The following is a 23729-nucleotide window of genomic DNA, read 5'->3' as shown; positions in this document are numbered from 1 at the left end:
AAGGGATATGGGAAGAGAGGGAAGGAGAGGAGAGAAAATAGCAAAGAGGTAGAGAAGGAAAGGAAGAAGAAAAAGAGAGAGAGAAAGGATAGAGAAGCAAAGTGGGAGAGGAAAATTTATTAGAGCCAGGGGAGAAGAGAAAGGACAGGTTTCTGGAGGAGACAATAATGGAGAAGGGTCTATCGAGAAAGAGGAGGATTGAGAGAAAGAAAGAGACCTGAGACTAAAAACAGATAAGAGAGTGAAAGAGGAGAGAGAGAGAGAGAGAGAGAGAGAGAGAGAGAGAGAGAGAGAGAGAGAGAGAGAGAGAGAGAGAGAGAGAGAGAGAGAGAGAGAGAGAGGCAGGCAGAGGAGGCACACTTGGCTGGTTTAATGAGCCACTCTTCTCTCCCACTCCCCAGGAGAAGCGCTGCTAATTATCCCTCCATCCTCCCGGGCAGGAGGAGGTCAGGGGGTCAGAAGAAATGCCCTCATTGAGCAAAATTTGGAGGAAGGGAGTGAAGTGGGAAGGGGGATGGGGCCTGGATCACTGAACTGGACTTGATGTCATATGAGGCCCTCTCCTGAGCATCTCCCAGCACATTCTCAGTATTGTTGCTTGTGTTTTACTTTAAGAATGAGGGAGGGAGATGGGAAAGGCTGGAGACTGGGGGAAGGGGAGAGATGGGAATGCCTTAGTTGGGACATTGACCCTTTGGAAAGAGTAGGTAGGAAGCAGTTCATTGGACATAGAAGCAAAAATCTGGATTCCAGTCCCAACTCATACTATATAACCTTTGGCAAAGCACTTAAATTCTCTGGGCATCAGTTTTCTCAATCTGTAAAATGAGGAAGTTGGCCTGGATAGTTTCTAAGGTCCCTTCCAGCCCTAGAACTATGATCCCAAGACCTAACTCAGCTACGATTTTTCAGCTGTAAGACCCTGAATGTTTTCCTCCTTAATAAAATGGGGGTACTAATATCTCATGCCTACCTTGAAGGTTAAATTAAAGCAAGCTATTATTATTAGTAAGAAAAGGGCTAAAGGGAAACAGAGTGTGGGCCAGAGCTTCTCTATTCCCTTGCCCTAATAATGCTTCTAAAAGATATTTATATAAGACTTTCCAAAGCACTTTACATATATTATCTCATTTGATGTTCACAACAACCCTACAAGGTAGGTAGTGCAGCTATTATTATCACTCCCTTTTTTTTTTAGTTCCAACCTGTGAGTTCATTGGTGTAGGGAACTCCTGGTGAGGAAACTCCAGAGCAGCAACTGCTCTGCAGTTATTTATCTTGGGGGTTGTCTGTGGCACAGAGAAGTTAAGTGATTAACATTGAATCACAGGGCCAATGTGTTTCAGAGACAGGACTTGAACCCAGAGCTTCTGGAATCAGAGGTCAAAACTCTTTATTCAGTGTTCTACTTCTTCATTTTACAAACGAGGAAGCCAGGACAATGAAAGATTCACTGACCTACCTAGACTCATGCAACTAATAAGTGGCCTGGCCAGTATTTGGGCCCAATTCGTCTGCATCCTGAGCCTCCTTTTCCCTCAACCATAGCTGCTCCAGCACCATGTTAGATCTGCTCAACTCTGGTGCTCTGCCTGCCCATTTAATCAGCTGAGCATGCTATGAGAGGGAACCAAGGGACCAGGACTCCATCCCTTCCTGGGAGGTCCAGGGAGGTCTGTGGTGCCCAAGTCACCCAGCAAACCAGGGATATCAAAGTCTCAATCCTCAGGCATCCAGCCCCTGCTCTGCCTTAGCTCTTGTTTTGCTGGCTAACTTGGGAATTGGATTATATAATAATAACACCCTGGATTTATATCGCACCTTTCTCCCAGAGAGTGTAAGCTGCTTCACAGATGTTGAGCTGGCATCTGCCTGGGGTGGGAGCCACTCCCTGGAGTCCACTCTGGAATTCTTTTGTGATGCTGAATTAACTCTTTCGGTCCCCGGGGCACCATGTGGCTGCCAGAAGCTGTAGGGTCAGCCCGGATTCCTGGGCTGGAGCAAAGCCTGGGATAAATCTAAATAGCAAATTCAGTTCTATTCAACCAGATGAATAGGACTTGAACACCTGTGGGAGGCCCTGGGCCAAGTAAGGTCCTGGGAGGTGATAAGACCCGGACGTAGCAAAGACAATACATGGAGTCTGGTGTAGTGGCCACCATGATGGGTTTGGAGTCAGGAGAGCTAAGCTAAAATCTGGGGTGTGTGTGGCCTCAGACAAGTTGTTTAATATCTCAGGCCTCGGTTCCCTGGTCTATAACATGAGAAGGTTGGATCAAATGATCTCTAATGTCCCTTCCAGCTCTAACTCTTATTATGCTATAAAATAAGGGCCAGAGCAGTGATGCAAAAAAGGAAATAATAGTCTGAGCACAGAGATCTCTTTGAAAGGGAGAAAAAAGTATTGGGCTACACTGGCAATACTTGCTCACATTTCTTTGTCCCTTTATGGTTTACTAAATGTGTTCCTCACAAAACCTCTGTGACAAAAGGCATTTAAGAATTATTATCCCATTTTACATCTGAGGAAACTAAAGCTGGAGAAATGAAATGATCCAGCAGTGGTCATATGGTTATTATTAAGTATCAGAGCCCAGGTCTACTGACTCTTTTCACTACACCATGCTAATTATACCTAGCACTCAGAGATTTTATAACAAGTACTGTAAGAGTTCTGGGAAGGAAAGATTCCCCCTCTCTCCCTCCCTCTCTCTCTTTCTCTCTCTCTCCCTCCCTCTCCCCCTCTGTCTCTCTGTCTCTGTCTGTCTGTCTGTCTCTCCGTCTGTCTGTCTGTCTCTCTCTCCCTCCCCCACTCCCCAATCTGGCTTGATCAGAAATTTCATGGAGGCAGTGAATCAAAGAGCATTTATGCTTCCTATGTGCCAGACACTGAGCTAAGTTCTAGAAATATACAGAAAAGCAAAAAACAATCTCTGCCCTCAGGGAGTGGACATTCTGGTACATGCAAACTACATACAGAATAGATGGAAGGTCTCAGGGAAGGATTAACAGAGGAGTGAAGGACAGGACAGGGAAAGGCCCCCATTAAAGGTAGCCTTTGATCCCAATCTAGCAGGAATTCAGGGTAGCTAAGAGGCCGAGATAAGGGGGCAGTGGGGGGAGGTAGCCATGCAAAGTCATAGAACTGAGAAATGGAATGTGGTTGGGGGTGGTGTAGAGGGAATGGCAGGTAAGCCAATCTATCCAGGGCCAGATTATGAAGGGGTTTAAATCAATATGGAAATATGTTATGCATGATAATACATGTATAACCCAGATTGAATTGCTTGACAGCTCTGAGAGGGGGAAGGGAGACAATTTGTTACAAATAACTTCAGAAAACTTATGTAGAAATATATTACATGTAATTGATAAAATAAAATATTTTTATAATTTTTTAAATGAAGAGGTCTGAATTCCAAATGGAGGACCTTCCATTTGTTTTTGCTTGCTTGTTTTTTTAAACATTTACCTACTGTCTTTAAAGTATTGGTTCTAAGGCAGAAGAGTAGAGTAGTAGGGGCTAGGTAATTGGGGTTAAATGATTTGTCCAAGGTCACACAGCTAGGAAGTGTGTGATGTCGGATTTGAATCTAGGTCCTCATGACTCTAGGCCTGGTTCTATCCATCAAGTTCCCTAGCTGCCCCCAGGACCTTCTGTTTAATCCCAGAGGGAGTCACTGGAGTTCATTGAGTAACAGGGTGAGGTGGTCAGATCTGTTTTTGGAGTGTCACCAGCTATATGGGTCTAATTGGAATGGATGAAAATGAGATGGTGAGGTTGAAATTGGGATTGACCTCAAAGGACCCTTCCAACCCCAACATATAATTCTTTGTATATGCAGAAGCCATTTCTATTTATCTTCCTCTCTTCTTTGACCTGATTTCTCATCCACCCCCCCCCCCCAAGATACACCTTTCCAGCCCCTACACTTGTGCTCAGCATAGTTCTTGACATATCATAGCCATTTAATAAATGTTTATTGATTGATTGATTGACTTGACATTTTCTGCCTCTTTACCTTTGTGCATGTTTTTCTCTCAATCATGAACATTCTACCCCCTCCTCTTTAACAGTTTACGTTCTTTACTTCATTCAAAGTTTGGCTCAGGGATCAACTCCTCCTGGAATGTTTCCTTGATAGATCCATATAAACCCACAACACTGAGGTTCTCAGTTTGTATTTCAGTATCTTAATTAGCAAATGTTGATCAGTTACTTTGTAAAAATGTTCTACAGTTTTAAGGCTTAAATCTCACCCTCTAGGTTAACAGGAAAGATTTTATAGTGTTAAAAGTTAATGAAGATTAAGTAGAATAATGGGGAATCCAGTTCTTCCTTTTTTTTTTTTTGAAAATTTTATTTAGTCAATTTAGAACATTATTCCTTGGTTACAAGAATCATATTCTTTCCCTCCCCTCCCCGTAGGCTACTCGCAATTCCACTAATCCAATTCTTTCTTACCTCTCTATCCAGTCTCATAACTGGGCACTTGGGAAAAGAAGATGTGGCTACTCATGGGAAGGGATGTTCTAGGGTGGGGAGAAGGGAATGGAATATTTTTCTAGTGAATATAGAGAGCATCTCCCTTTTGTACTTATTGCCAGGATGAAACAACAGTGATAATCTGATCTTCTGGTCTACCATCTTTGATTCTTTGCTGTCAACCCTACATTCCAACCATTTCCCAAGTATTATTAATTGTTCTTGCAAAATAACTCCTCCACTTGGAGGAGTTATTTTGCAAGAAGAATTTTATTATTTTGCAGGAAGAATGCAGTGAAGTACATACACTGTAGGTAATCAATAAATACTTATTGTATTGTTTGTTGAGCCCCCACTGCCACTGTCATCCTTCAGGCCCCAGTTATCTCCTACCTACACTATTATCCTAGGCTCCTAACTGGTCCCTTTGCACTCAGTCTCTCTCTGCCCACCCACTAATCAATCCCACACATTGCTGCCAGAGTAATTTTCCTTATTCATTCATTGGTTCATTCAGCAAACTTCTATTAAACCCCTATTATGTTCAGAGTACTGTGCTAGGTGCTGGAGAGATAAAGACTTTAGATAAGACAGTCCCAATTCTCATGGAATTTATAGTATGTTAGGGAGCTGACACAAACCCGACGATAATAATATATAATATTAAGTACAAAGTACACTTGAAAGTTACAAAGCGCTATGTGAAGTCACAAGAGGCAGTATGGCACGGCGGATGAATTGCTGGACCCGGAAGAAAGGAATATAGGAATTTGTGTCCTCCTGTCTCTCACATTTAGTAGCTGTGTGACCATGGGCAAGCCAGGCATCCTTTCTGATCTTGAGCTTCCCCTTCTGCAAAATAAGAATTGGTGGGTATAATCCCTCTAGCACTTACATCATGAATGGATAGGATAGGGATTAGACCTTTTATTTTCTTAGTATAGGAAACTCCCAAGTGAGGAAACTGTCTTTGCCAATGTAGATTGGTACCTTTTCTGTAACCTGCTTCAGGAACCAAGAATTTCAGTGACTTTTCTTGTTATTCAATAGTTTCAGTGGTGTCCTACTCTTTATAACCCCATTTGGGCAGGCCTAGAAGACAGGGGGTCCTGGGTTCAAATCTGTCCTCAGATACTTCCCAGCTGTGTGACCCTGGGCAAGTTACTTGATCCCCATTGCCTAGCCCTTACCTCTCTTCTGCCTTGGAGCCAATACACAGTATTGACTCCAAGATGGAAGGTAAGAGTTTAAAAAAAAATAACCCCATTTGGGTTTTTTTTGGCAAGAAGTCTGCCATTTCCTTTTCCAGCTCATTTTATAGATCAGGAAACGGAGGCAAGCAGGATTCATTGACTTGCCCAGGGTCATATGGCTAGTGTCTGAGGTCCGTTGTGAATTCAGATCTTCCTCTCCCACTGTGCCACTTAGCTTACCCAGTGCCTTACCCAGAGCCAAGGGCCAGTACCAATCAGACGGGACTTAGAGCCAGATCTCTGTGTTCTGAGGCCGATTCTCTATCTACTACCCCACATACTGCTAGATGGGTAGGGTCATCGTGAAGGGTCTATGAGATCTTGTATGTAAAATGTTTTGTAAATGTTTAAGTTCTATAAATATCAAGGTCTTATTGACATGAGAATCAAGGAAGGCTTCATGAAAGAGAAGTAACCTGAGGGGGGCCTGGAAGAGAAGGAAGGATTTAGAATATGTGGGATGAGGGTGAGAGGGGGAAGGGAAATCGAGTCTAGATATCAGTAATGGCCTGAACAAAGGCCCTGAGATAGACCATGACAGCAGGATGGAATTGAGATGGGGAGAACGGTTTAGATGAGTGTAGCAAGAGAAGTAAAGTGAACCAAGATTGAAAAAATTGGGAGTCAGACTGTGTAGGGCTTTGAATGCAGTTAAGGAATGTGGACTCAAAGAAAGAGGTTTGAAGACTTTTGAGCAATGGTGTGATGTCATCAGAGCTGGGCAGAAAAACAACCACACCCCACACCCCCTTGGCACCCTCTGTGTGACAAGGCCAAGGAGAGGGCTGGATAATTCTTCTCCCTTCCCCCTGCCACTTCCCAGACTTTCTTCTTCCGCTCTTCTCCGTGACTTGACCTTTTCCCAAGAGCTGTGTACACTGTCTATGCTATCCTCTCTCTGTTCCTGCTGCTGTCATTTTCTGAGCGGTGGAAAGTTTCCCCCATTTTCTCAGTGTCTCCTTTTCTCAATGACCTTCCCACTGGCCTCTCAGCCACACCTTGTCATTACTTACAGAGACTTCCACATTGATGTCACCAGCTCCTCTAACAACCTAATCATACAGTTTCTTAGCCTATACAATTCTTCCACTCCATTTCAACTATTCACCAAAACCATTACATATTAGAACTCATCTTTGGGAATGGGAACTTCAGAATTACCCGCTTTGACTTCTTATCCTTCTCTCTCCCACTCTCCGTTCACCTCCTCTTCACCTTTATTGCTGAGCATTACTAAAAAAAAAAAAAGTATAGAATTGATTTGATTTTTACCCACTACAAATTTATGGTACATAACCTCAGTTTGGCCTTCCCTGCTGTTTCACAATCCAATTTATTGACTTTCTATCTCATTCCCCAAGTAGCTGTTCCAAGTCTTTTTTCCTCTTCTCTTGCTCCCAACTTTACTCCTAGCCCCCACTCTTAGACTAATTGGCCAAAGCTCCCAATTTCTTGCAAAGTTTGAGACCATCCAACTTGAGCTTCCTCAGCATCCCTCCTCAAAGCTTCTCCGCGTTATTGCCCACTCTCTTTTCCCTCACAGGCTCATAGATTCAGAGTTGGAAGGCACCTCAGAGGCCATCAAGTCCTGCTTTATCCTCAATTTCATTCACTCTCAAGATTTTAACTACCACCTTCACACAAATGACTTACACATTTATAAAATGAGCCTGACCCTTCTTCTCAGGGTCATTTGCATCTTTAAAGGTATTATGGGAGAGTAGAAATACTTGTACTTGGAACCAGAAGGATCAGAATCCCTATTCTTCTTGTCTTTATCTCTTCATGTATAAAAGAGAATCAGATTAGTCACTTTTTTTTTTTAAACCCTTACCTTCCACCTTAGAATCAATACCATGTATTGGTTCCAAGGCAGAAGAGTGGTAAGGGTAGGCAATGGGGGTCAAGTGACTTGCCCAGGGTCACACAGCTGGGACGTATCTGAGGCCAGATTTGAACCTAAGACCTTCCATCTCTAGGCCTGGCACTCAATCCACTGAACTATCCAGCTGCCCCTGGGACTCTTGAACATCAAAATCTTATGCTATTTGGGGGCAGCTCTGTGGCTCAGTGAATTAAAAGCCAAGCCTAGAGATGGGAAGTCTTGGATTCAAATCTGGCCTCTGGACACATTCTAGTTGTGTGACCCTAAGCAAATCACAACCTCCATTCCCTAGCTTTACTATTCTTCAGCCTTGGAAGCAATACACAGTATTGATTCTAAGATGGAAAGTAAGGATTAAAAAAAAAATTCATAATATCTAATGCCTTCCAGGACATTTCTACTTGCATGCCCCATCAACATTTCATACTCAACATCCCTAAGATCAGCTTCCCCAGCTCTCTCTGTAAACTTCTTCCTCTGCGCTTTTTTTTACTGTTTCTGCCCTGGCCATTGAGGCAGATGGTTGGCTCAGAAGCTAGAGCTTTGGGCCTTCTGGAAGACCTGAATTCATATTTAGCCTCAGACACTTCCTAGCTTTGTTACCCTGAGCAAGTCATTTAATCTCTGCTTGCCTGACAAAAGGATCCACTGCCAAGGAAATGGCAAAATACTTCATTATCTTTACTGAGAAAATTCCATGGACATCTGTGATCCATGGGGTCAAAAAGAGCTGGACAGGATCGAACAACTGCAGTCCTTGCTATTATTATTCAACTTGTCTCCCATGTTTGAAACCTTGGGGTTATTATTGACCCTTCCCTCTCTGTCATCTTTTAATTAAATAAGTTACCAAATCCTATACATTCAAATTCTTCAATATCGCTTAGATTTAGCCCTTCTCTCTATTCTTGCAGATCCCACCCTAGGTCAGGCTCTCATCACCACCTGCTCAACTATTGCAATATCCTCTTAACAGGTTTTTCCATCGTCGATTTTCCCCTTTTTATATACCTTTATACGGAGTCTAGCAAAATTGCCCTTGTGCATAAATATGGATAAGATGGAACTCCTCCTCTGCTCAAAACCTTCAATGTCTCCTTTTTGCTTGGGGAGTAAAATTCAAACTCTTTAACTTGGCATTCAAAGCCTTTCATAGTCTGGTACCTGCTTACATTCTAGTCTTATCTCTCATTATTTTCCTCTTTTCTTTAAACTCTAATCAAAACGACTCTTCTGCCCAACAACTATATTCTCCTGCTTCTATATTCCCTATGCTTGGATAATTCAAATGCCACCTCCTCCAGAAAGAAATAATTGTTCTCTCCTGGAATTTCTTCTAGTAGACAGATATCTCCTAAGAGGCAGACTGATATAATAATAATAGTAGCGAGCATTTTAAGGTTTGCAAAACACTTTATGTAGGTTATTTCATTTAATCCTCATAATAGCCCTGTATACTCAGTACTATTATTATTATTTTCATTTAACAGATAAGGAAACCACCTGAAAGAGATTAAATGACTTTCCCAGGGTCACACAGCTACTATTTGTCTGAAGCAAGATTCATGCCCAGGTTATCTTGACTCTAAGCCCAACCCTTTGTCTATTATACCACTTAGAGTGATAAGTTCAGAGTCAGAGAACCTGAGTTTGGATGGTGCTTCTGACAATCAACACCTATACAATATCAAGCAAGTCTCTTATGCTCTATAACTCTCAGTTTACTCCTGTACAAAATGAAAGCAGAAAATACTAATAATATGGAAATAGATCTGGATCAATGACACATGTAAAACGCAGTGGAATTGCTCCTTGGCTGCGGGAGGGGAAAGGGAGAAGGGGAGGGAAAGAACATGAATCATGTAACTTATGGAAACATTTTCTAAATTAAATAATTAAATAAATCAATTTTTAAAAGAGTGAAAGCAGATCCTGCATGATAACTAAATATGTGATCATGTGACTTGTATTTTGATTTGTATTCGTTGTTCGTGCATGCTGGAACATTTTTCCTTCAAGATTCTACACCCCTTGGAGGCAGAGATTGTATTTCATGTCTTTCACATGAGAAATGGAATTGACATAATAGGTGCCTAATAAATGTCACGTTGGGAAAAAAATGAACTGAAAACTTTCCTTTTAGCTAGATTCATCCTCATTTCCATCAAGCCTTTATTAAGCACTCCATTGGGTATTGGCTTTATTCCAGGTGCTAAATAAAGGGAAGAACTACCAATAAGGAGGCCCTGTCCTCAGCGGGGCTAGAGTCTAAACTAAGCAAGGCACATGAAAAGAGAAGCCTAGGCTATACAGCAATGGGGATGAAAATGGTTACCCAAACAGGAAGCATTCACTTACCTGGAGAGGTGTAGGGTAAACATTTCAGAGCTGTGAAGAGGGCTAATGGATGGGTGGTAATTCAATAGGTGTCTGGAGATGAGGTTTTAATTCCAGCTCTGGTCTTTGCTGTTTGACTTTGGACAACTAACTTCCTCTCTGAGATTCAGTTTCCTCATCTATAAAATGGAGCATTGGGGAAGACTAAATGATCTCTAACATGTCTTCCAGCTCCCAAATTCTATGTATTTGTGAAATTCCATGCTGCCAGACTTTTAGGCAGGCGGTTTAAAAAAAAAAAACAAAAACATTGTTATTGCTCCCACCCTCCCCTTAAGGGAAAACATAAATCAAGCCTACCACAGATACCATGGCAAATATCTTATTGCTCACTCTTAGTGGGTTTTTAATTAGAAAGGGAGGCCCGTGCCCAGAAAGGGCAGGTTGGTGGGAAGCTCTTACCTCTCCACTCTGGAGGGATTGGAATTTATTCTTCCCATTTTATAGGTGGGGAAAATTGAGCTATTAAATGACTCAGTAATCCGGACCATAAATACGAAGTTTTTCATGTACTTTGCAACATTCCTTTGGATACTGGCAATGTTTCTGGGAAGAGGGAAGAGGGGAGGAAAAACTAGATTGTTAGGCAGGTAATGTAATGGCCCCAGTGAGAGTCTAAGCCGTTTCCTAAGAGAACATTGTTAAAGATGGAGCTGGGACTCCAGGCCAGGGCTGCCAACCTCTGGGTCTGCCCACCAAACTCTTCTCTGCTGATCCAATCGTGCTTTTTGGAATTGTGACCAGGGCTGCTTAATCTCCTCTCCCCGGAGGGCTTTCTAGTGTTCCCCAAAGTACTTAAGGGGGGGCGTTTTGGGGCCAGAAGGACAATGACACCCCCCCCTCCCCAAGGACTTCTTCCCCCAACTCCAAATCCATGCACGTGGGCACTTGCCAATAACCTAGAAGGCGGGTGGAATACCCCTGAGGCTAGGAGGGGGGGAATCCAGATTAACAGGGGTGACCCGAGTCCCTGGGAGCCTCATACAGGAGACTGGACGTATCCTCTGCCTGCTCCTCCTGCACCGCCTCCTAAATCCCTTGGATTCTGGATCCCCAGCGCTAGGTGGGAGAGGGATTCACAAGCGCTGACTCATACAGCCCAGAGCATCACGTCACCCCATCGAAGCCCCATCTGCTTAGTCCCCATCCCCGAAGTGAATGATAATCCCATTATTAAACTATGTCTCATTAAGACATCTGTAAGACCGAGCCTACAAAATGCTGCCTTTGGAAAAGCTTCCTTTCCCCACCCCCATTCATTAATGATCACGGGTGGGTTTTCTTTTCTTTCTTTTTTCCCCCCTTCCCTTCTTCCCTCAACAAAAGTGTTAATTAGACGTCGTTCTGAACAGGGATATTACACAGATGAATTAAACTCGAACCAATCAACAAACCAGCCCTGTGCTTCAGGTCCCCAGAATGAGAAGGGAATTGAAGGCAGTAATGGGGAACAAGCAGTAGGATGTCTTCCTTAATACAGAATAATGAGCAGCAGCAAGGTTTCCTTCGGCTTCGGTACATCCTCTCAGGTGTCAAACACCTTAGATTCGTCGCTCTGTCTCTGTGCACGCGCACACCCACGCGCGCGCGCGCGCACACACACACACACACACACACACAAACACACACACGGCAGGCTGTTCTAAACGGGACAAGGCTCTCCCCTGGCATCCTGGAGCTCAGCCATGAGGTCATCACAGTCATCAGCTGCCCTCAGAATGTCCCTGCCACAAAGCGGAGGGCGGGAGCGGGGAATGGAAGATTTCTCCTTCCCGAGGTTTACAGCCCGACATTCAGCCCCGAGTATTGAGCGCCCCCTGTGGGCCCTCCGGGGAGCAGCTTGGGAAGCTGCTACTCGGAATGCCACGAACCATCAGCGCCAGATGGTCCTGGAGTCCCATGAGCCGGGTTCAAATCTTGGTTCTCCGCCCCATTGCGAGGCATGGAATAACCGGCAAGTTCGGTAACCATGTCTCTCAGTCTGGGCTCTGTCATTGATAAAAATAAAGATACTGCATAAAGCAAGATAATGGATGTAAAGCATGGTAGAAACGAGAGCAGTGTTTAATTACACTTCTGAGGGAATCAAAGAGGACTGGGACGTACAGGATATGGTCTAACGAGACACCAAGGGCTATGGGAATGATCAGAGCTGAGGGGATGCCAGCCCCCACCAGGCTCTTCTGAGTGGAGAATCCAAGGTGTAGTGAGGTCCCAGGTGGGGCCAAGAAGAGTAAGAGCATTATTTACCCTTGGATATACATGCCAGTAGAGAGCATTCATGGCATCGATAATCCATGCACCATTTACCTTTGCCCTCCAAATGCAGTAAAAACCATTTGTTCTCCTTTAACTCTTCTCTCTCCAAGTCCATCCTATCTTTGTCCTGGTGTCAGCGACCTTAGCAATGGGGCACTAGCGTTAAAGAGGCCAGGGATCCCTTGGGAGAGTCCACAAAACAGAAAACTGAGATGGGACTGGACTTTCTGGTTATGAGAGGCTACGAATGTATTATTGCTTCCCAAACCCTAGACATTCATGAATATTTATCTTTCACAAAGGAAATGAAGCATACTGGAGAAGGCCAATATTTGAGGTTTGCACTGCTAAGTTTCATGTCTAACAAGACCCTCAGTCAGGCGAGGAAAGGTTGTTGTTGTTTTTCCTGTCTTCCTCCTCTCCCTTTTCTGGTTTGCCTCTTATTTCTAGAGTCTAGAAGTTGCAGCTGGAATTAGGAAGAGCGTATGCCCATCCCTTCCCTCCAGCCAGCTACTCAGGCTTCCTTACTTACTCTTTCAAGGGATCGATTACCTCCCATCCATCAATTTCTTTTTTCTTTTGGATGGAAACCTGCATGGAATAGCTCCCCAGGGACATGGGCCCCAGGCAGTGAGAATCTCAGAGAAGGGAGGTCCAGATGTTGTGTTGCCAATATACAACCAGGACCATACTTGAGATGTTGATAGCAGGGACTACCTGGAGCTCTACCCCCACCCATTTCTTTCTACCTCTCTCTCTTTCTCTGTCTCTTCCTCTGACTCTCTGTCTCTCCCTCTGTTTCTCTCTCTCTTTCTCTTACTCTCTGTGTCTCTCTCTGTTTCTCCCTCTCTGTCTGTCTGTCTGCTGTCTGCACTCTGTCTCTGTCTCTTTCTGTCTCTCTCTCCATTTGAACTAGAGAGGCATGAGCTGAGGAAAGACATGAGTAGTTAAGTGGGGAACACTCAGAAAACCTAGGTGGAGGAAGGAGAAAGATTACTCTTTGTTCCTCTTCTCCTACCCCACATTTTCCCAAGTTAGAAAAGGTTAAAAAAAAAAGTCCTTTCATAGAATCAGATGTAAGACTTATGAATCGAGTTCTGGTGGCTCCCAGACAGCATTCTGGCCAATGTCTTAACACTGGGGAATGAATCAAACTTAGAACTTTCCATCTGACTGCTGGGGTGTGGACAAATTTACCTTTTGACTAAGGAATAGATGCAGATGATTTTGGCTCAATTCCTTATTCATATATGGGAGAACAGTTTAAAACGAATACCAAAAGTTAAATATTCCTCTCCCTCCCTGTCTAAAAATTATTTCTTGTTGACCTTCTAATGTTATATTTGTTTATTTTCTGAGTGACACTGAAATGAATTTGTATTCCCTGAATGCACATTGACTGGTGATTGCAATAGGGAAGGCACAAGAAGATGAAGATGGACAATATAGAACTATTTGACAACTCATAATAATTGAAGACATCTATAGTGTCTTAAGCCTTTTCTTCCCAAAGCTTATTCCTTCAACCCTATTTTCTTCAGTATTTTTTTTTAAACCTTTACCTTCTGCCTTACTATTTAGGCAGTAAGGGCTAGGCAATGGGGAGTAAGTGTAAGCCCAAGGTCACATAGGCAGGAAGTGGTTATGGCTAGATTTGAACCCAGGTCCTCTGTACTCCAGACCTGGCACTCTATCTACTATGCTACCTAGCTGCCCCCCTTTCAGTCCTTATTGACCATCTTATTCATATGACATGATGTCTGAGTCTTTCACCATTTACCCTCTTCTTCATTTGCTTCATGTTTTTTAATCTGCTTCCTAAAATGTGGGGCCAGGACCCAAATGTGAGTCAGGACCCCAGTTGTAGCCTGACTTGAGCAGAGGACAGCAGAATTATCATTCCCTGTGATAATTCCACTGAATTTAAAACAGCATTTAGGTGCTAACAGAAGGCATTGTGGTAGGTTCCGAGCTTATAAAGAGAATCTGACGTAGACCATAGTGGAATCTTTGTGCACAAATATAGTAATGAAAACTTCTTTAGGGTAAGGACCATATTTTAACCTTTCATTGTATCCTCAGTACTTAGTCCAGAGCCTTAATAGAAGGCACAAAGTAAGGCTAAGAACCAGGCCTAGAGACAGGAGGTCCTGGGTTCAAATCTGCCCTCAGACACTTCCTACCTGTGTGACCCTGGGCAAGTCACTTAACCCCATTTACCTAGCCCTTACCAATCTTCTGCTTTAGAAACAAACAAACAAAAAATGCTTTCTGACTGACTAGTAGTAAAGGGACACAAGAAAAGGATAGTCAAGGATGTTATAAAAGGATAGCTTCCTAGAGTAGTTGAGTTTATAGCAGGGTGTAAAAGGAAGAGAGGAATTAGGTTTATAGAGAAAACAGATCCCTGGATGGATTAATGGATGAGGTGATGGCCTGTTCATTGAGGTACATTGAGGTACCTCAGTGGGATAAAGAGCAGGCTAACTGGAACCAAAGTTAGTAAGATAGAAAAATGGTATAATGGGAAAAGTAAGAACAGAAAGTCAAATGCCTGAAATGGAAGAACCAGGCTTTGAAAGTCTGGTGACATCATTTAAATTTGATCAGATTGCTTGTTTAGCAAATCAAGGAGGGACTGCAGAGAGGGTCTATGAACTGTATTCATTTCCATGGCCAAGGAAATTGACCAAAAATTATTGCAGCACCTTGAGAATGCAGCATCCTATGCTTCCTTTCTGTAAAGACAATCCAAAGAAGTTCCTAGGCACCCAGATTCTAGAGGTCCCTTTCTATATCATCTCCCTCCTCTCCTTCTAAATTCTGTTCCTAACTCTCCTCCAGGACCCCTTCTTTGATTAAGCCAATTTGGCTGTGACCTCTGATTTATGACCCAAATGTTTCCGAATTCTTACCTCTCACTGCCTGTTTCAAACTCAAATGAATGCATAGCGTTATCTATCCAGAAGTACTTTATAATAACTAAAATTATCACAGCCCCCCCCTCCCCCATGCCTATCTATCCTATTTGATTCTTATCCATGTTTAAGATGGGAATTCATCCAGAGGGCTTGAGCCCACCCTCACTTCCTCTTAACATCAAGAGGGCGACCCACTCTGTTCACCTGACAACCTTAAATCCAGGCATGAAACTACCCCATCTCTTCTTCCTGTCATACAGTTCCTTCATGATACCCTTGCTCCTATTCTTCCTTTAAGGTCCTTATAAGTTGTAGCCTATTCCTACTATTCCTACTTACCATGATCCTTTCTGTGTAATATTCATCTTTGATTCTTAGTACTCTACCTCTTGCAACACTCCTAATTACTCCTAATAATCCTGTGGGCTGGTTTGTTCTACTCTTCCCACCTCTGCACTCTGCTAGCTGGCACCTCTAGTCTCTTCTTTCCCAGGATCTTTCCCTTGAGTGTCCAGAATAAAGTTCCACCCACAGGGCACCCTTGCTGAGTTCATTCCAGTGACTCTCCATGACTCAGATCCATTTCATCACTACAGAAAATAAGGCTGGTGGGTATGTTTGCTGCCTGCCTTGAGGCTCCTGCTGTTGGGGTAAGACTTGGCTCTGCTCTAATATGGGAATGTCACATGTTTGGTGAGGAGAAAAAGGGGAGCCAGTGGCCCTTTCCCAGTCCTCAAAGGAGTTAGCATCCTACCACCCAGAGAGAATAGGGTTTAGAGGAAAAAGTGTTGCTTTTAGAATCAGGAAACCTAGGTTTGACTCCCAGGTCTTTGATTTACTGTGTGACCTTGGGTAAGTTTTTTTCTTTCCCTGGACATCCATTCCTTCTTTTGCATAATGAAAGGATCAGAAATGACCTCTGAGAAACCTTCCAGTTTTAAATCCTGTGATCCTTTGATAAAATGCAAATTAGACTGGTTGAGGGAAGTAATGTTTCAGTTAGTGGAGAGAGTTCCTCTAGTAGGGAAATAATAAGTTAAATTTGGAAGCAGGAGGAAAGAGATGGAGAATAGGTCATAGGATCTGGAACTCAAAACAGGCCATCTGGTCCAACCCGTTCATTTTATAGACAAGTGAAGCCTCAAGGGTAAATGGCCATCTCAAGGTCAGAGACACAGTAATAATAAGCCTAGAGTCAGGAATAGCTGAATTAAAATCTGGCCTCAGACACAAACTATGTGACCCTGGACAAGTTACTTAACCTCTTTTGCCTCAGTTTCCTCATCTGAAAAATGAGCTGGAGAAGGAGATGGCAAACCCCATCAGTATCTTTGCCAAGAAAACCCCAAGTGGGGTCAAAAGGAGTTGGACATGACTGAAAAACAACTGAAGGACAGCCAATAACAACAAAAAGCATTGGAATCATTTGCTTAAAAAATCTTCTAATTCTTAATTTTACTTACACAAAGGAGTCAGAAGAATTTCTCCTCTATGGATCCTCTCTTTTCCTTTTCCTTCCCCCAGAATTATTGGGAGGGTAAATAAGGAATTCACAAAGATTTTATTGGAAAGGGAAAAAAGGAACCAATGCCTCCCATTTCCTAATAATTCATATGGAAAGAGCACAAAACCTTTTATTTCACAATAGCCCTGTGAAGAAAGAAGATCCTACAATGAATATTGTCCTTATTTTACAGAGATTCAATGAAGGCTCAGAGAGGTAGTAATTTCTCTGTGATCATACCAGCAGTAAGCATTAAATACATGTCCTAGGGATAGAAGTCTTCTGCATTAAGTCTTTCCATTATACCCTGCTACCTCTGAGTTCCTTTTTGTTTATTCATTCATTTCAGTAATTTCTAACTTTTCGTGATCCCAAATGGGGTTTTCTTGGCAGAGATATTGCAGTGGTTTGTCATTTTCTTCTCCATTTCATTTGATAGATAAGGAAACTGAGGCAAATAAGGTTACTAGAGTCACACAGCTAGTAAGTGTCTAAGGTCAGATTTGTATTCAGGTCTTCCTGACTGTCCCCTGAACTCCTAGGCCCTTCTATTTCCTGTCTGTGCCCTGTGTTCCAGAAGATAATCTGGAGATTCAATAGGAAAGACTCTTGCTCTCTAGGCTTTGAGATGGAAAGCAGCTTTGGGATGAATCTGGGGAGTGATATAAGAGCCCTTCCTCTGGATTCAAAGAGCCTTGGCTTGAAATCTTACTCTATTTCTTATTCCCTTTGTGACTTTGGAGTCTTAGTTGGATATCTGAAGGGTTTGGATGGAATGGTCTTTGAGGTCCTTTCCATTTCTATAGTAGAGGCATCTAGGGAAGAAAAGTGACATGATTGTAGGAATGAACTGATGATCAAAGGGGTTGCTCTTTGGAAAAATTAAAAAAGGTAATTATCTATCTATCTATCTATCCATATAACTACATATAATTGCCATTTTCTGTAAGAGATTTTGAGGGGTATAGAGAATATTCATTTTCCTCAGATACTTAAAAGGTCATTAGGTGAACAAATGATGAGACTTTTATGTACCTCTGGAGAGGAAAATTAGGAACAATTCTCCTATATGACCTTGGGCTAGTCATTTAACTTCACCAAACCTCAGTTTCTGTATCTGTAAAATGAGGATGTTGGAACAGAAGGCTTATAAAGGCTCTCTGAGCTCTAAATCTATGATCCAAAATGACAGGTATATAAATTTCACCTTGAGAGAAGGAGGAATTCTAATAATTAGGGTTGGTCCGACAATAGAAATTCAATTAAATTCAACAAACACGCATTAAAAACCTACTATTTGCAAAGCACTGGACTAGGTCTAGGGGGTACAAAGACAAAAGCAAAACAATATTTGCTCTTTAGAAGCTTACATTTTGCTAGGATGGGGTGAATAGAGTGAGAAAGGGATTTTGGTATGTACATAAATAAATATAATTACAAGGTAATTTAAAAGAGGAGCGAGAAAAGGGTAGGAGTGGGGGAAGACATTGGAAGGTAGAAGAAGTAATACATGAACTAAACCTTGAGGAAAGTCCAGAATTCTGAGACATGAGGGAGTGTATTTCAGAGAAAGGGAAGGATGGAAGAAAAAGGGCTGCCAGATAACCTAATAATATTAATAATTCACATTTCTGTTATGCTTAAAGGTTTATAAAGGATTTTCCTAATAACAAGCCCATAAGGAAAATAATGCAAGCATTATAATGCTCCATTGAGCAGATGATGAAATCAAGGCCCAGGAAAGTTTAGGTGATTTGTCCATGGTCACACAGCTTTGAAGTATCAGCATTAGGGTAAAAATTCTGGCCCCCTGGGCCTGGACTCCACATCCCAAATCACTGAGGTTGTTCAGACAGGAGACAGAAGACTGCCTGTCAAGGATGCTGTATTCCTATAGGGGCTTGACCTTTGAGGTCCCTTCCAATTCTGGGAGAATGTATGACTCACCAGATCTCTCCAGGCCCAACCTGCCTGGTCTTGCATTGCAAATGCCACATCAGGGCCAATGATGTCTGTATCTTGCATGCAATAGAATTGTTCGAGTGTGGGAATCCTGTCTGCTCTGCAGTAAAGAGTAAAATCACTTGGAAATAGACTTCTCTCTATCGACCCAGTGGCTTTATATTCATTTTATTTCCTTGCATCAGATTGCTATGGCCAACAGTAAAATTGCTGGACGGAAGGCATGTGCTACTTTCTTCATTTATGACCCCACATTCCCAATAAACTGGCCAGTGGAGAAAACAATTAGTAACACTGGCCTGAAACAGAGGCTGGTGATGGGAGGGCTGGAACAGGGTCAAAATGGACAGAGGAAGATGTTGGGAAATGGAGGGACTGGAGGGACTTGACCGACATGCATTAGGGTTAATACATTTTGTCTCCAATTTCCTGCAGCCCATTCACTAAACTACTTGACAGAACTCACATTTCTAGAGTCATTTGAGGATTTTCTTAATTTTAACTCTTTAAGCTTATTTTTTATTGACATCAGTGTCATGATAAAGTTAGCTTTAAAGTCAGAATGATCTAAGTCCTTCCTCAGTCACATCCTGGCTGTGGGACCCTGGGCAAGTCACTTAGTGCTCATTCAGTGCCCTAAAGGTATAAGATGCAGAAAAGGTGTTAAGATGGAGTTCCCTAGACCACTGAAACCACATGTCTAGTCCCTATCCTTATCCTGTCTGTAGTTTTACATTATCCTCACTTCTGTAATTTTTTCTCTTCTTCCTTTTACAAATGAACCAACTCCTATAACAAAGATTTTGAAAGAAAGGAAAAAAAAGAAGTTTGGGAAAACCAGCCAATACACCAACCACATCTGATAGCATATGTATTTTTCTCTACTCTTAATACTCCATTTCTATAAAGATGGAAGGGAAGTGTGCTTTTTTTCAACTTTTCTCCAGGCCAAGCTTCATCATTGTAATTACACAAAATTCAGCTGCTTTTCTTATTTCCATTTTTATTCTCGTAGCCATTATGTATATTGTTTTCCTGGTGCTGCTTACTTTAGCTTTGTATCAGTTCATATAAATCTTTCTATGCTTCTGAATTTGTCATAGTCACAATTTCTTATAATGCAGTAAGATTCCATCATACTCATGTACTGCATTCTCTTTAGCCATTCTCCAACTGATGGATTTCCATTCTCTCGCTACCAAAAAAAGTGTTATTTTAGATATTTTGGTGTGTATGGAATCTTCCTTTCTGTCTTTAACATCCAGGGGGGCATGTACACATAGGAATGAGATATCTGGATTAAAGAATATGAACATTTTAGTTCTTTTCAATAGCATAATTTCAAAGTTTTCGAGAAGAGTTGGACCAATTCATAGCTCCACCATTAACTCCAAGTATATTAGTGTACTTTATTATTTACAAAACACTTTCCTTACAAAAACTCTGAGATAGATCATGAAAGTATTATTATCCTCATTTTACATGTGATACATAGATTAGAAAGAAAGATGGGCCTAAAGATATAGATAGACAAAAAGAGAGAGAGAGAGAGAGAGAGAGAGAGAGAGAGAGAGAGAGAGAGAGAGAGAGAGAGAGAGAGAGAGAGAGAGAGAGAGAGAGAGAGAGAGAGAGAGAGAGAGAGAGAGAGAGAGAGAGAGAGAGAGAGAGAGAGAGAGAGAGAGAGAGAGAGAGAGAGAGAGAGATAGGCAGAAGTAGATATTTAGATATGGATGGATGGATGGATGGATGGATGGATGGATGGATGGATGGATGGATGGATAAATGAATAGGATATGAGGGGTAAATTAGGGTAGATGGAATTAAATTCATTCCCTGAGGATTTGGAGAAATTAGTTTATTGAGTTGGGAAGGATGAGAGGATCAATTGAGAGTCTATTTTCAGGGCTTTCTGAGAGAGGGAAAATTAGTAATATCCACAGCAAATATTATTTAGGGAAGTTCTATAGTCCTGGCATTTACGTTAGGGCAGTTCATACAATTGTACAATCTTGTCCTTGTGGACATTTCTGGTAGTTGCCTGAGTTTGGGTATATCCATTTCCCCCTTTTACTTCACATGGGAGGGGAAATATTGGCAACTGGCAACTGGGATCAGACAATCCTGTAGCCCATGGGGATCTCAATCCAGAGTCTGTAAAATTAAAAAAATATATATTGTGGTGACTATATTTCAATGTAATTGGTTTCCTTTGTAGTCTTATTTATGCATTTAAAAACAGTATTCTGGGATACTGAGAAGGCCTTTGGGCTTCATTAGACCACCAAAGAGGTTCATAACAAATACCAAAAAAAAGGGGGGAAAAAGTCTACAAATATAACAAGAAAAGGACTTTTTATGAGTCACACAGTAAAGGCAGGACCAGAACCAGAGCCTTAGGGTGTAAGGATGGTTTGGAGTCTATGTGGATAGCTATGTGCATATATATTCATGTTCTAATGGAGTTATAGAAAAGGAGTGGAGAGTCATGGGATTTAATGCAGAAAAGGACCTTTGAAGTCACCCAGTACCCTAATATTAAAGGGATAGGAGAAAGTATTTTCAGGTGGCCTGGTGAGATAATCAAGACTGTTCTGGAAGAAGATTCTCCCCGGTGCCTTCTTTCCATGATTGAAATATGGAAGAGAGATAGATTGAAACAGAGACAGAGAGAGAACAATCTATATATTCTTCTGATGCTTGGTTTTGAGAACCTGTCTGAGATATGTGTGAAGATTCCATAAGACAAGATTGCAAGTCCACAAAGAGGCAGATGCCATGTAACAAAATGTCCAGGCTTTAAATACCTTCTAGCCATGTGATTGGTTTAACCTCTATGTGTCCTCAATTTCCTCAATTGTACAACATGAAAAACAAAATATTTATTAATTTTTTTCTCTGTTCAGAGTGCCAGTTTCAGAGGACACAAAGTTTAGTTAAGCCCAAACTTTTCTAGCCCTTAAAGAGTTTCCATTTGAGTAGAGAGATCAGACACCACCAGTGGCCACCGTCATGCACAATATTTCATCTCTGTGGTGAAGTGCTCTGTTGGGTTTGAGGGGGAAGGTCTGTTAGTGGTTCAGTAGAGTCAGGAGTTTCCAGGAGGAGGTGGCATTTGAGTTGGACTTTTAAGAATGGGTAGGAAATCAACAAAAGAATAGAGGGGAGAAATTCAGGCACCAGGAATACGATGGCACAGCTAGGTGGCATAGCAGATAGAATGCTAGGTCTGGAGTCAGGAAGACTCATCTTCTTAGGTTCAAATCTAGCCTCAGACACTTCCTAGATGTGTGACCCTGGACAAGTCGCTTAACCTTGTTTGCCTCAGTTTCCTCATATGACAAATGAGCTGGAGAAGGAAAGCCAATCCACTCAAGTATCTGTCCAGAAAACCTCAAATGGGGTCTTAAAGAGTCAGACAGGACTGAAGTGAATGAACAATAATCCGAGCAAAGGCACTGAATAGGAGAGCAGACAGAACCAGGTTTGGAGGGCAGACGGTTGTTCTGCTTGGCTGGAACGAAGAGGATGTAGAGAGAAGTAATGGGGCGTAAGGTTGGAAAGGTCGGATTGGGCTAAGTTGTGGAAGGCTTTGGATGCTCAGCAGAGAATTGTGAACTTTGCCCAGGAGGCAGTAGGGAACCCCTGAAGATTTTTGACCAGAGGAGTTAGATGACTAGTTCTACTTTGGTAATGGGAGAGTTCTTAGAAACAGTTGCTTATATTGATGAAACTGCACCTTTGGTTCTCTTTTCCCCTCACCCCAAGTGTATCCCATATACAAAGACACACACACACACACACACACACACACACACACACACACACACCAATCAATCGACCACTATTTATTAATTCCTGACAATGTACTATTCGTTGTCCTAAGTACTGGGAATACAAAAAGAGGTCAAAAATAGTCTCTGCCCTCAAAAAGCTTACAATCTAATGGGGAGAGACAACATGCAAACAAATATATACAAAGTCAGCTATATACAGGATAAATATGAAATAATTAACAGAGGAAGGCACTAAAATTAAGAGAGTTTAGGAAAGACTTCCTGCAAAAAGCAGGATTTTAGTTAGGACTTAAAGGAAGTCAGAGAGGCCACTTGTTGGGGTGGAGGAGGAAGAGCCCACCAGGCATGATTGGGAATAGCCAGAAAATGCCAAGAGCTGAGAGGTGGAGTGTCTTGTTCATAGAACTCTATGTATATGTGTATATCTATAATATACAGGTTGTACCAAAAGTCTTAATGTGGTTTTAAGTTATTAAAGTTTTAAAAACCAATTCAAACTGCAAGATTTCTAGGATTTCTGTATATATGATTCTTTTTTTTTTTAAACTCTCACCTTCCATCTTGGAATCACTACTGTGTATTGGTTCCAAGGCAGAAGAATGAATAGAGCTAGACAGTGGGGGTCAAGTGACTTGTCCAGGGTAACACAGCTAGGAAGTGTCTGAGGTCAAATGTGAACCCAGGACCTCCCATCTCTCCACCTGGCTCTTCATTCACTGAGCCACCCAATTGCCCCTGTATATAATGATTCTTAATAAGAATTCTATATTACTAATTTTTTTCCCCTTTCCTTGGGTGCTAGCCCAAGGAGCATTGGATCCTGAGTTAGACAATGGGCTTAAACCCCAAGTTTTCCACTTAGTGTACCTGTGTGACCTTGAACAAATGGGGGTGCTTTTTAATTTATTTATTAATCTTTAAAATAAGGGGGTTGGACTAGTCATGGGTTCTACATATCCAGGGGTCTATTATGGGTGGATTTCAAGGGGTTTATGAATTTGTATAGGAAAAAAGTACATCTTCATTTTAATAGTTGGTTTTCTTTGCGGTCCTTATTGTGTGCATTTAAACATATGGAAGGGCTCAGACGCCCAAAGGGCTCCATGAAGCCACAAAAAGTTTAAAAAACCCTGGACTGGAGATAATCTAAGGCAGTGGCCCTTCCAGCTTGGTATCTCAAAACTCTCCACCCCTCACCCTTTCCTTTCAAAGTGAAATTCTTTGCTAGACTCCTCCCTTCCCTCCATTTGTGGCCTCCACCCCTGCTA

At 42.1% G+C, this 23729-nt stretch overlaps 1 protein-coding gene across 5 annotated transcripts in view; it reads left to right on the top strand.

The window, feature by feature from the left end:
* KIRREL1 (kirre like nephrin family adhesion molecule 1) overlaps positions 1 to 23729 on the top strand; it is a 156962-nt gene that overhangs the window by 50348 nt on the left and 82885 nt on the right. The window lies entirely within an intron of this gene.

The sequence above is a fragment of the Monodelphis domestica genome, chromosome 2 (assembly GCF_027887165.1).
Source record: "Monodelphis domestica isolate mMonDom1 chromosome 2, mMonDom1.pri, whole genome shotgun sequence".
In the NCBI taxonomy this organism is placed as follows: domain Eukaryota; kingdom Metazoa; phylum Chordata; class Mammalia; order Didelphimorphia; family Didelphidae; genus Monodelphis; species Monodelphis domestica.
This window is presented reverse-complemented; position numbering and strand designations above follow the sequence as displayed.